Source organism: Pinus tabuliformis, chromosome 9 (genome assembly GCF_031772625.1).
Source record: "Pinus tabuliformis cultivar Carrire ecotype Pingquan chromosome 9, CPIR1, whole genome shotgun sequence".
NCBI lineage: Eukaryota > Viridiplantae > Streptophyta > Pinopsida > Pinales > Pinaceae > Pinus > Pinus tabuliformis.
In genome coordinates, this window is record NC_142307.1 from 1,285,567,665 (window position 1) to 1,285,581,477 (window position 13,813).

Below are 13,813 nucleotides of genomic sequence, written 5' to 3' on the forward strand. Positions count from 1 at the left end.
ATGAATGTGGGAATCTGACTGCTGCTGATTTTGACCCTCTGAATCTTCCGTGTTGCTCCTAACTCCTGTACTACTGCCAACCTTGCTCTGCATTGATCAGTCTCTGGTCCCAAGCTACTGCATCTATACTCCAAACAATCCACTGCATCATTTGACACTAAGTCCATCTCGTTACTGCTGAATCTTGGTCTCCCGTAGCAAGGAATTGATCCAGGAGGTGGACTCCTCAAGGATCCTACCCACATGTAGTCCTCCCAACTATAGCTCAATATCGCCCCATCTCCCTCCTGGAGATCCATGGGCACTCATGGCATACTCTTCCTCGTCAATCTTTGCGGCTACAACCTTAGGATCATGCTTCTCGTCCTTATCCTTTTTTGCTTCAAAGGACACTAAGAGGCAAAGTGACCCAACTTGCCACATTTGAAATATTTCACCTTTGAAATGTCCTTCCTCCGCTTCTGCTTCTGTTGTGCCTTTGATGCTAGAGCTGCATTTTCCTCCTCCTCCTTTGTCTTTGGGCCACTCCCACTGCTGCCACTGAGATTCACCTTCACTAGGTCCCTCCTTAACTCCTCTTGTTGAAGAGCCACCCAAATCTCCTCCCATGAAGGTAGTTTTTCTTTGCCCAATATGCTTTGGACGAAAACTAGCCATTCATCCGAGACTCCATTCAGGGCTATCCTCACCATCGTGGTTGGCTGAGGAGTGGACCCCACTGCAACAAGCTGGTCTCTAGTGTCCTGAAGACATTGAAGATAGAGGTTCACCCCTTCTCCCTTCTGCATCAAAGTCCATTGCAACTTCTGCTCCAAATACATCTTTCGTTGTTCAAAAGAGCCTTCATACAGAGAAGACAAGGCTTCCCACGTCTCCTGGGCTGTATCCTTGCCCTGCAAGTGTGAGACCACATGATCTCAAACTCCATCGAGAATCAGCCTCTTTGCCTTCCCCTGCTCGGCCTTGTATTTCTTCTTCTAATCATTGTCAGCAAGAACAACCACAACACTTTTGACGTAGGCCTCGAGATCGTATTCCTCCAAAACAACTAAGATTCAGGTCTTCCATATGACATAGTTGGAGGCTCCGTCCAACCTGTCTTGATCTTTGAGCCCATGCAATGCCATCTCACCCAACTGTCGAACTGACTCCTCTAATCACTTCTAGCTCAATTGCCCAGCAAGTGAGAAATTCAAACTTTCTAGCAGAAAGTTCTCTAAGGAGAAAATTCCCCTATTATGTGTCTCCGTTCTTTTCTAGCGGATTTCTGCCCCGGTAGAAACTATGTCATTCTAGCACTGTGTTGAGGCTTTGCGTCACTCCATCTGCCTCTGCAAGCTCACAATTCGGAAATAGTATCTCTCTGTCATCTCACTCAAAGACTGTAATGTTCCAAACTAGGAAAAATAGTGCTATGCAAAGCAAATAATAAAAATGACACCATAAAATTCAAACATTTAGTGCACACCCATAAAAAGTCCAGGAATAACCAACAACTGAGCCATTTTATTATAATCTGGGAGAAAAGTACAATAATGTGGAAGTGGTGCACCTGGGCTTGCCTCAATGGCAAGCGTGATCAAACCCAGGTGGTAATATGTCAAGCCCAGATGGCACAAACAACTACCGCAATGATGCCCTGTGCTTCCCTTGTGAAACTGTGATGTATGTTGCAAAGATGTTGCCAGAAACCCCACCTCTGATGCTTAGAAATTATGGGAAATTAACCCGACCTCTCTACCAAATACCCAGAATAACCCACGAAGGAATTGGCCTAATGTTCACCTCGGAATTTTGGCCCAAATTCCCCTTAACTCCTCTAGCTGCTGATTGAGTTGGGACCCCTGTTTGACCCCTTAGATCTGCCTAGAAAATTATATAAAATTAGGAGTGTGATCCTTGCCCAAAACCGAGAAAAACCTAGAAAAACCCAAAAAGAGTTTCCCTTGGTTCCAAACTTCAAAAATTGACCCTTCACAGCTTGGCCCTCCTCCAATTTCGAATTTTGTTGCTATGATTGATCCTGTCAATCTCTGCTCTCCCAGCTCTAGCGATCCTCCTCAAATGGCCCTCCAAATGATCTCCCAGCACCCCAACTCCAAAATCCCGTGGATGGTGTTGCCCCAAAGAGTCTCACTCCAATGACTACGCAGTCAGGGAGGAGATGACGAAGTGCTGTGTGTGATGAAATGAGAGCTGTGTGTAGGATGGCCCTCTTGTTTGTAGTTTCCTTCTATACTCCTGAAAATGATGAAAGGATGCTCCTGTCTCCCTGTTGAATTTTCTAAGTCTATCCGTTAGAAAATTAATCTATATTCTGCTGGTTTATTTCTTCTACTTGTAAATTCTAAACAAGTTATTTAAAACATTTAAATACCGAAATAAACACAATACAGTCACAACATCTACAGATCATCAGCCGAAACAAAACAAGCACACAAGTGACACCGTTATTTTTGGACAAATGTCCCTGGAGAAACCCAAAGCGGGAAAACCTGTGCAACTAATCTGAGGGTTATATTATTATGTAGTCTTTCTGAGTACAACAGGGTGCTTAACCGGCTCACCCAACAAAGAAAAATACACGGCAGCAATACATCTATATTCAGAAACAGGTATTCAGAAAACCTGTCCCACGAAACCCTCTCCGGCACAATTGAAGCTCAATGCTGGCCCTTCTAGCCTCCGCGTTAGCCTCCTGCAAACCTGCGTCAGCCCTAGGACCCTTTGTGTTAGCCCTCTAAGGCATTGCGCATCCTTTGGGACCCTCTGCGTCACTCCAGCAGCCTCCGCGTGGATGACGCAGTCCCTCTGGCCTCTACGCTGACTTTGTTGGGCTCTGTGGCCTGGACTGGTTGTTGCTCTCGCTCTCTCTGCTTCTACATTGGTCTCCCAATACTGTCTCTGGTTCTCTGCCTCGTACTCACTACCCCTTGTTGCTGATCACACATTCAACTTTGCTTAGCAACCCCGCTCTAGCGAAATGAATGACTGGCCACTCTGTTGTGTTCTCCAACTGACCCTCAAGCCTCTTTTTATACTTTTATCGTTGGTCCTTCAATGGCCGAGATTAAATCTCTAATCAATGGCTAAGATTATATTTGGCTTTATCCATGACTTTTGGAACCTTCTAACCCAGTTTTATATTAATACCCATTAATATTTTATTTTTCCTAAGTTTAGACTTAGGAACTCCATTAAAAATATTAATTATTTTAATATCTCCCGAACCGGGTACAATCTGTCCAAACCATTTTTGGGAGTTGGTTATTATTGGCCTTCAATTTTTTCTGATGTGCATAAGTTTGTTAGAACTTGTCAAGCCTGTCAACTATTCACTGGGAAACAGAAGCTTGTTGCCTTGCCCCTACAACCTATCATTGTAGAGGCACCTTTTCAGCATTGGGGTATGGACTTCATAGGGAAGTTCCATGAAAATTCTAGCAATGGCTACTCATGGATTTTCACTGCAACGGATTATTTCACTAAATGGGTTGAAGCCATTCCTGCTAAGAATGCCACTGAAAAGGTTATTATGGATTTCATTGAAAATAATATCCTTACTAGATTTGGTGTCCCTGCTAAGATCACTACTGATAATGCCAAGGCTTTCAGTTCTTTAGAGTTTTCATCTTTCTGTTTCAAATATGGCATTATCTTATCTCATTCATCAAATTACTATCCTCAGGGTAATGGTCTAGCCGAATCAAGTAACAAGAATCTCATAACCATTATCAAGAAGATAGTAGGAGATAATAAGAGATCATGGGATAGCAAAATCAAGTATGCTTTATGGGCAGATAGAATTACTAATAAGAAAGCTACTAGTAGATCTCCCTTTGAATTAGTTTATGGCTTGGATGTAACCTTACCTGTGCACCTGAAATTGCCAGCTTATCAGCTCCTTCAACATTTTTCTACTAATAAAGATGTTGTTCATAATAGAATAGATCAGATTGTGGAGTTAGATGAAGCTTGTAGGACAACTTTTGATGCTATATGTAAAAATCAATCTAACATTAAGAAAAGCTTTGATAAATTCTCTCGATCCAGATCTTTGCAGGTGAGAGATATGGTACTTCTTTGGGATCGCAAGAATGAAAAACCAGGAAAACATAAGAAGTTCAACAGTTTGTGGCTGGGACCGTACATCATTCGAGATATAACTGGACCAAACTCATTCCACTTGAGCAGATTGGATGGCAAAACACTTGATCTACCTGTGAATGGCCAAATGCTCAAGCTGTTCTTCAAAGATGATATCTGATGCCATAGGGCATCCTTTGTATTGTATTTCTAACCCTACTCCTTGTTATTTCAACATTTTATTTCTGTTTTAGGATTAGATTTACTTTCCTTGTTAATAAATGAAGAGCTTATATCTTTCATGTGCTTAAATTCTATATGATGATTTTTGGATGGACGCTACTTATTCTTGGTTGTGTGTCGCGTGGATGCAGATTTTGGATTCTCACTTTCCTGCAGTGTAGCAATGTGTCCCCAAGTAGAGCCAGATGTTGACCACTACGTGTCAACTTCCCATAGCAGTACACCCCCTTTTCTTCGCAAAAGGGATAGCGCTTGATTGACGTGTCTGTGCCGTTCGACAGTCATCGTCAACTTGATCATATTATGTTGTAAACCCAGTCTGCATGTGTGAATTGTAAATAATCTTAGCAGAGCTGAGTCATGTATGTAAAATTGCCTAGGTGGACCTAATTCTCTAGTGATAATCTATGTTCCGGAAGGTTTTTTGTCTCACCGATCCATGATCGGCAGAGTTTTCCTTCAGCCTAACCCCAAAGTCAGAATGAATTTTGTCATTAGAATCTTAGGGGAATCCTAGTGCGTTGATCTGCTAGATTATATCTGTGTCGCAAGACTGGGTGGTCTATGAGGGTCTATGTCAAATGGGTTTTCCCCCCTTGAGATGTAAAATTGTAAAAGTCATGATGTAAAGTGTCTTGAGGGTTAGGAAATGTTTTAATCCCCTCATAAGTCCTAAGTCCTAGGTCCTAGGTGATTTTTCCAAAGGCTAAGTTCGAGGATCCATTTAAAAATAAAAATTAAAAAATAAATAAAACTAAAAATTAAAAAATAAATAAAATAAAATAAAATTTAAAAAATAAATTAAAAAATAAATAAAAATTTGAAAAATAAAATAAAATAATAAAATAATAATAAGTCAAATTTTTTAGTAAATAAATGCAGAATTTTAATTGTTTAATATATTAAAATGCATTTAAAAATTCGACGGATGAGATTAAAAGAAATCTTGATCCTCATCGATGGTCGAGATTAGTTTGACATGGATCACTCGAACTAGCCGTTGGGAATTTTTCCTTTAAATAGGGTGCTAGGGGTCATTTGAGATCATTCGATCTGTGAGTCTTGTGCTGAAGAAAGCTCTCTTGTAAACTTTTTCTGGTGCAAATAAAGAAAGACTTTGGGGTTGAAATCTTGCTGGTGTTACTCTCCTGAAGTGTTGTGAGCTGTTTTATTTTCTGCATAATTTTATTTTCAGCCATTAGTAATAGCTTGATGTAGAGTATTGTTGAACACAGGTATCTTGTTCACTTACTAGGGTCTGAATGGTAATAGAATTTCTGAAATAATGGCAGGTATCTCCATTGCATCTGGAATTTAATACTGTTTTTTCCCTCTTTATTGATGGTTGAAGTGAGCTGTGCAGGAAACCCTTATTGAGAAAATCAGTGGGCGTTTGGGGAAGTTCTCGGCTGAACCAGCCAACTCCCGCAAAGCATTTTCTTGTAGAGCCCAGCCAGTTTCGATTTTGGGTCTGACATTTAAAGTTTATTTTTTGAATTGCATGAGAGATTTCTGAAGTATCTCATAGTAAATCTGATATTCTGAAAATATTATTGAGGGTTACTGACAAATCTGGTTGTTGTAGAGTCACAAAGCTGTAAATATTGTAGTTGGTTTGTAGGGTTTCGGTCTATGTTGCAGGAAACGTGGGGCAGAAGGGCGTTTCCGTACGGAAACGGGTACGAAACGCTGAAACGCGTTTGGTACGGCCCTGAAACGCGTTTCAGGCCGTACTGCCACGTTTCACGAAACTGAAACGTGGCCAGTACGGCCTGAAACGCGTTTCAGGGCCGTATGACCCACGTTTCAGCATTTACTTGTGTTTTATTTTATTTTATTTGTTTTCTAATCTATTCTTACGTTAGCCTAGTGACTTCTAGTTGCTTCCAGATGCCTGTCTAAAGTTATAAAAGTGAACTTTTGCCCTAGTGTTGATATGCAGTTCATGGTAATGCTAAATTCTTAAAGTAAAAGTGATATTCTCCTTTATTTTTCATTTTCATCCTTTTACTTAAATTTTTAACATTACCATGAAATGACTCAGGATGTTTGAGAGTGGTTTCACCCTCATTGGATTTCATATGGAGAAAGTAGAATTTTAGATCTCACTCAAAATCCAGCAGACTTATCTGTTTTTTAGGATTTCAGGATTGGGGGGATTGCAATGTTTCCATTGGATTTTATCATGTACTAGGGTATGGAACTTGTATTTAATCAAGAGAACCAAGCCCTCTATGCAGGGGAGACTCCCAATAATCAAGAGAATGTAGGGTACTAGGGTATGAAACTTGTATTTAATCAAGAGCATTAAGGTTGTTCGACTATGTAGGAGGAGACTCCCAATCAAGCACGAGACAAGAAATTAGAAATTTCTCGTGGCTGATTTTGGATATTTCTATTTTCATTATGTGATTATTCATGAGTAAATGTGATGCAAATTTAGATACTTATAGTTTATGCATTGACAATTGACAGTTTTATCATAATGTAATAAATTAGAATGTATCATGTATGCTTTATGATTGCACATATTTCTTAAATGTCCTAATATATATATATATATATATATATATATATATATATTCACGTTTCCCCGTTTCCAAAATTTGGGGAGGTCGCGTTTCGTATCGCTTCCCGTTTCGAAAACTCGTACCCGTTTCCCCGTTTCGTGCAACCTTGGTTTCGGTTTATATATATATATATTCTCTGGTTGTTTGTTTTTCCATTACAGGTTGCAAGGTTTTCTGAAGATTTCCAAGGGTTTGATCAGCTCCTTGCTATTGCATCAGAACAATCTCTTGCAGGGGCGTTATTTTTGCAATCCAGGGTTTTCAAATTTTTATCTGAAGAAGAATCTGCAGGGATTTCATAAATAAATCTGAGGCAATATAATCTGGAATTTTTTGAGGGTTTCACTACTTGTTTTCAAGCTTTGCGTATCACTCACGCAGCTCAAACCTTTCTGCATCCTTATCTCTCCACGTGTTCTCTATTTGACATTTTTCCTTCCTCCCCGTCCTCTCTCTGTCCTTGCGTTTCTTCTCCATTCTCCACACAGTCATTTTTTATGCTTTTGCTGCCCATCTGCTCCCAAACGTTGCCCACGCCTTCACTTCCAAATCACTGTTCTGGTCCTTTTCCCCTCAGCCTAGCTTGTCAACTGCAAACAAACTTGCGGTTCCTTCCTCAAATCTACGCAGCGGCCTATCCTGCCCTGCCTGTCTACGCATCACAGCCCCTCAAATCAGTGTTCCTCACGCTCATCTCTCCCTCTTCAACGTGGCTCTAACTTGCAGTCACCATTGCATTTCTTTCTACGCCTCTCCCGCAGCCTTTCACGTCCAAGTCTGCAACACGTATTCCTCCAGCCTCCCATCAAACTTGCGTCTGGCCTTTTTCCTTCTGTCTACTCTCATCCATCGAAATAGACTCGAATTCCCTTTCTACTGTCAAAGTCCCTCCCCATCCGACCTGCCTTGCCTTGTCACGCTGCGTCCATTTTCTTCTCCGCGTGATTTTTCTCTCACTGCCTCCCCTCGAGAGCTGCCATTTCTGCATTCTCATCTATTGCCATCCAAAAATTTCAGCGTACCTGCAAACAGTCACGCAGATAATAATCAGCTATTTTAACAGGTTTATGTTTTGATTTGTGGTTCAGCGTAAGTTAGGGTAATGCGTCTATTTCTCTAGTTTAATTTCAGATTTTTAGAATTTAAGTAGTTCTTTTTTTATCTTAGTTTTGTTTTGTTTTAGTTTAAATTTTGATCTTTATAAAAAAAAAAAAATCGATTTTCAATTTGTTTTAGATTAGATTTTATTTCATTAAAAAAAAAAATTAGGCTTTTTTTTTGTTTCATAGTTCAGATTTTTATTTAGACGTGTAAATTTTGTTTAGGCTTTAGTTTTAATAAATGAGAAATTTTTACTTTGGTTTGGTTTTGTCAATATCAAAAAATATAAAAATATAAAAAATCTAGAAGTTTGATTTTTGTTTAGTTTTAAATCTTAGTTTTTTTTTTAGAATTAGATTCTTTAACATATTTTAATTTCTATCAAGTTTTATTTCATTTAATAAAAAATAATAATAATAATAATAATAATAATAAATAAAAAATATATAAAAAATAAAAATCAAAAACATTTAAATTTAGATTTAGAATTAGACTTTCTTTTTACTTTTGATTTTATAGCTTTAAAATCCAAAAAAAAAATTGTTTTGATTTTAAAATAAAAAAAATAAAAAAATCTCTCATAAAATATAAAAAGGGCATAAAAAGTTTTCTTTTAACTTAGATTAGATTCTTATGTTATTCAAATTTTAGATTTAAAGTTTCATTTAGATTTTAGTTAGCTTAGTCTCGTTTTATTTGTAGATATAAAAATATTTTGGAACTTTTTTGCCAGTTTCAGTCTTAGCTCAGGGATTTGTCATGTTTGCAATATATCTTTTCTACTGAGGCTAAAATTTTGATGTGGGATTAATGTTCATCATTTTCATGTGGTTAAATATGCTTGAATGATCATTTAAAGATTAGCTATATGAATGTGATCTCTGGTTAGCATTTAAAATTACATGGTTATTTAAAGCTTTTAATCTTTTGAATTTTATTTGCTGGAATATTGTTAAGCCATCGAGCATTTATCGATTATCTCGCATTTGGTAAAGGTCAATCTTTGTTTGAGTTATTTGATGGTAAATGATTGTTAATGAGCTCATATTTATGCAACCATTTGATCATTCAGTCATTAACCCATAAGGCATTGGTCTATTAACTTAATAAAATCAATTAAGTGCTTGTTTCCCCTCGTGTCTCCCAACCCAACTAGTCCACAATTGGTCATCCATTGTCCCATAGGGTCTACCCCCCTTAGCCGCGGGAGACAGGCTTAAACGGAGAGATCGGGGATCGGGGTGACAGCCCCCAGTTTGAGCGTTGTCTTGAAAATCTGTGCGACAACAGGGGCACAAAGACATCTTCATGGGTCTCCAAGTGGATCGAAAATGCCTGTAAGCCATTTGTAAGGGCTAGGATGATGACATAAGCCCTCCATTTGTCTCTTGTAGTGAGACACATCCTCATCTAGGCACTGGAACATCTACCAAGTGTATGGTGCAAGTGTGGAGCTGGCTGGGCATGGTGAACCAGGTGCATCATCTTCATCCAAAAGGTGGAACACGATCAATCAATGAGCAGTGTTGGGGGATCCATTAAGTAATATTTGTTATGGCGGAGGCCCATAGCTCTCAACAGTCACCCTACAAGTGCCAATGTGGCCCTCTGGAGGGCTAGGACCCCATATAGGGAGACCAAACCCCGAATGGAGACCCACCTACAATCTTGCATAAGATCCAATGTGTCCCCTTGCCTTCCAATAGAACAAATCATTAGAATAATCAAGTAAAATATCCTACAAGTCATGGAATCAATAGGGCACTTCATGGTAGCATGCCCTTCCATAGTGAGCTTTTGGCATGTACAAGTGTCTCCAAGCTCAATAAGGCGGTTAATCAAGGATCCTATTAGGTGGTTTCAATCTTTAAAGTGGGTGACATGTCCATGGTACATCCATTAGGTGGTAGGTGGCAAATGACATAGTGATGGAACAGAGTAGGGGTTAGGGAATGCCACAAGCCACATGCCATGGTACAAGGGTAGCTATAATAACGGAAGCCCACACCTAGGTATATGAGTGTAGGAGGGAGAAAATCATGGTTCATGAGTTACCCCGGCCTTTGTTTTTCCACCCTTCTTCATATGCCTTTTGCCTTTGATTTATTTTTCTTCATAACTACATGGGGCTCCAAGGGGCAAGAGCACGATGTGTAGGATATAGCAGTAGGTACCCACTTTTAAGGTGGGGCATTTCATTTCCCACTAGGGGTTGGGACAATCATGGGTTCCATAATGTGGAGGGTGCTCATCTAGGGCCCATAGAAACTAGGGTGATGTCCATAACTAAGGGGTAGAGCCCATGCTTGGCTTTTGCCCATGTGCTAAATTTGTATGTCCCGACCATCTTTTGCATTTTGTGGTACATTTCCTGTTGAGTGGCCAAATTATGCATTTTCTTTTCTTTTAAGCTACATCAACCTCCGAGGCATTGTTCCAAGCCCGACCCAAGATGTGGACAAGGGGAGAGGGAAGCTAACCCTATGTGGACCCGAAAAGGAAAAATGATGAATGGGATAAGAATGAGCAGGAGGAGTGATCTATATGGTGTCAGGAAGTAGGACCACGCAACCAAAATCAAGATTTCCCATGTAGTGTCATCCCTAAAGTTAATGGCCAGTACAGGAGATCCCATGGGACTAGGACACAAGGGTAACCACCAAATCAAGCGGAGGAGACAAGAGTACAAACCTAGCCCATTCTTTACGCCGAATCCCCCCACCAATCCATACCCCAAAGAGTCCATGATAAGTAAGGAAAATTACTCAACTATACCAATGAAAAGCCATACCTTTGGGGTCAAGAGTCCCACCTTCAAACATATGATCATAACAGATGGGCAAGGGACCACATGGCTAGCTCAAGTAGTGGAGATAATGGCACATCAAGCTATCTAGTCGCTACAAGGGGTTGTTGGCTACTGGTTGAGGACCATCTACGAGAAAAAATTTCTTCTATGCATACTACCCATAGGTAGTTGGTAACAAGCCCTACTAATCACCACAAAGCTCCAGATAAAATAATGGAAAACACCTGCAAATACTTCAATCTTCTACTCCTTCATGGCTGATCTCCCCACAAGTAATTCAAACCACTTCTGGGCCCTAGAAGAAACACACACTATCTGTAATAACCTACAAATATGCCCAATGGAAACTTTGAATTGAGCTCCCCAAATTTGTCTCACAAGGGAGACACTCGGAGTTCTCCAAAATGAGGGTGGAATTCTACTTGGAACTACTGTGCTAATCATCACTTCTCTTCTTGTGTTAAACAACTCCAAGAGAAGATGTAACATGAACTGTAATAATCAAAAACATGATCAACAAATGAGTCCCTCCTCCTTTTATAATTTATCCCCATGCATCTAGAATCCCCTTTTAATTCTTATTTTATTGGTGGTGGCCATTTTCCACTAAGTGACTTTTTCCTTCATTTTAATAAATTAATAATTTGTCACCAATATCCAATAAAATAATACTTGTCACCTTTCTGCAAAATAACATTTGCCCCTTTTAATTAATATACCAAAATTCGGCAAAATTTCCAAGCTCACAAAATCAGGGATATTACATTCACATCATCTCTTGTTTAGGAAAATTAGGATCTCTTCAGTTAGAGCGAAGGAGAAGAAAGACAACGAGTTAAGTTATGGGAAGATCATCTTCTTGGCAGAGCGAAAGGCTATGGACAGACCATCTATGGAAGGTCGAATTCTGGGCAGACTTCTTAAGCAGAGGGCCGAATTCTGGGCAGACCTATCTCTGGGCATATTGACCAAGTTTTGTTAGCAGTAAGTTTGACTTTATTTTGACTATCAGGATCAGATTGTATCTCTTGTTGAATTGAACAAGTTTTCTAAGGAAAAGGTTGTTGGATTTCCCCCCATGTGGGTTTTCCCAAGGTAAAATGTTTGTGTTTCTTGTTTGGCTGTCTCTTTCTGATTCTAAACTTCTACTGTAACATATGTTATTGTTGATGTCTTTTGTGTAATTGCTTAATGATGAATGGAAATATGAGAAAGATTAAACCATTAGAAGTAATTATCAGTTTGGAAGACCTATGCAAAATCAACGAATTACCTTAAACTTTGGAAAGATTAGTCTTGGAAAATTGTGCAAAAGTAGTTGGTAAAGACTTCCTAGGATGACAAGTGTCAAGCAGGAAGCATGCATACAAAAAGTTGGGTTTTGTGAGTTGAGGTCATTCATTCATTCCATCATTCCAATTGGAACGGTTTTCCAAGCTTGGTACGGAGGGAATTACAAAGAGCTGAATTACATGGAGAATTGATGTATAAATACCATAGAAGCATCCTTGGTGTCCCAGCATATAGATTTTCCTAGCTAGCTTGCAATGAATCCCTGGAAAAGGGAGTTAACCTGAGGGAGTGCAGTTGCAGAGAAGGGAGATCCCCCATTGGATTGTGTAGAATAAAGGAAAAAGAGAGAGCCGGTGATTCAGATGGTTGTTTGAGTCACTGTTGATAATATCGGCGATATTCGGAAATATCGCGATATTTTCGGCAAAACGATATATCGCCGAGAAAATATCGCGATATTTTCTGTTTTGAAAATATCGCGATATTTTCAAAATATCGGCAAATATCGGCAAAATATCGGCTATATTTAAAAATTTGAAAAATTTATTTTTTATGCTTGCCGATATTTGCCGATATTTTGCCGATATTTTCGCCGATATTGCCGATAAGATATTTTCTGGACCCTCGCCGATATTTTGCCGATACCGATATTTTCAACACTGGTTTGAGTGACTAAACTGTGTGCCCAAGGGTATTAGCCTGGGACTTAGAGTGCTCTTGTTAGCCCTTGTGGTGTCATAGCCCCAGTTCAAGGATGGCTTTCTATTGAGAGAACTAGAATAACAGTGCCTAATGCTAAGAACAACATACTATGGTAGCAACTAGTTATGGTTTTCTTAGAGATAAGTGTTCTGCTCTTTTGTATGCCTTAATGTGATTAATTACGTGTAATGTCATGTAAATTGTTGCTGATATTTTAATGCAGATGTTGCATTACATGCCTCTATTAATTATGTTTCAATTGTGCATGGTAGTATATCTTGGTAGGCCTGTATCTTTGTGCATATGCAGGGCATATTTATTATTATGGTATCAGAGTCAATTTGATGTAGTGTGACCCAGCTTGGGGTGGCTAGGTACATTACAAAGTGGTATCAAAACTAGCCATAGTGCTAAAGGCTAAGCCAACATGTTGAAACAGAGGAAATTGTAGAGGTAGAATTTCAGTAGATGCCTATAAAGTATTTCAGAAGATTCCTGGTGAGAAATTGGAGAAAAATCATGGCAAACTGGACAATTGAGGCCTAGGGAGCAAAAGCCCAAAATTTAAATCTTCATTTGACCAATTTAGGTTTGTAATTGATCAAATTTCCAGTTACAGAATGTATTTTCACAAAACTGGAAAATACAACCTAGAAGCCATTTCACTTGGGATCAGTAAAATCTCAAGGGGATTACAATATCTTGGATAAAGCATCAAATATTTTCTTGCAGTACGGAGGCAATACACTTGAATAAGAAAGAAACCTTGGTGGAGACTTTATACTATTTATCAGTTTTCTGCTAGAGGGAAATTTATTGTTATATGACATCAAATTTCTCGTTAATTTCTTTATTTTCTAATGTATATATTGCAATATTCATGATCCCACAATTCTCATGATTCATATCATGCTAGTGTACTTTACCACATTTTTTCAATCAAAGATGCTTGGTTCCCTTGCTTGGATAAAGAGGGGGAGTAAGGTTCTGTAATTTATACCACTCTTTA

General features: G+C 39.1%; 1 protein-coding gene across 1 annotated transcript in view; it reads right to left on the reverse strand.

Moving 5' to 3' along the window:
- LOC149153276 (malonyl-CoA decarboxylase family protein) overlaps nucleotides 1–13,813 on the reverse strand; it is a 440,473-nt gene that overhangs the window by 66,745 nt on the left and 359,915 nt on the right. The window lies entirely within an intron of this gene.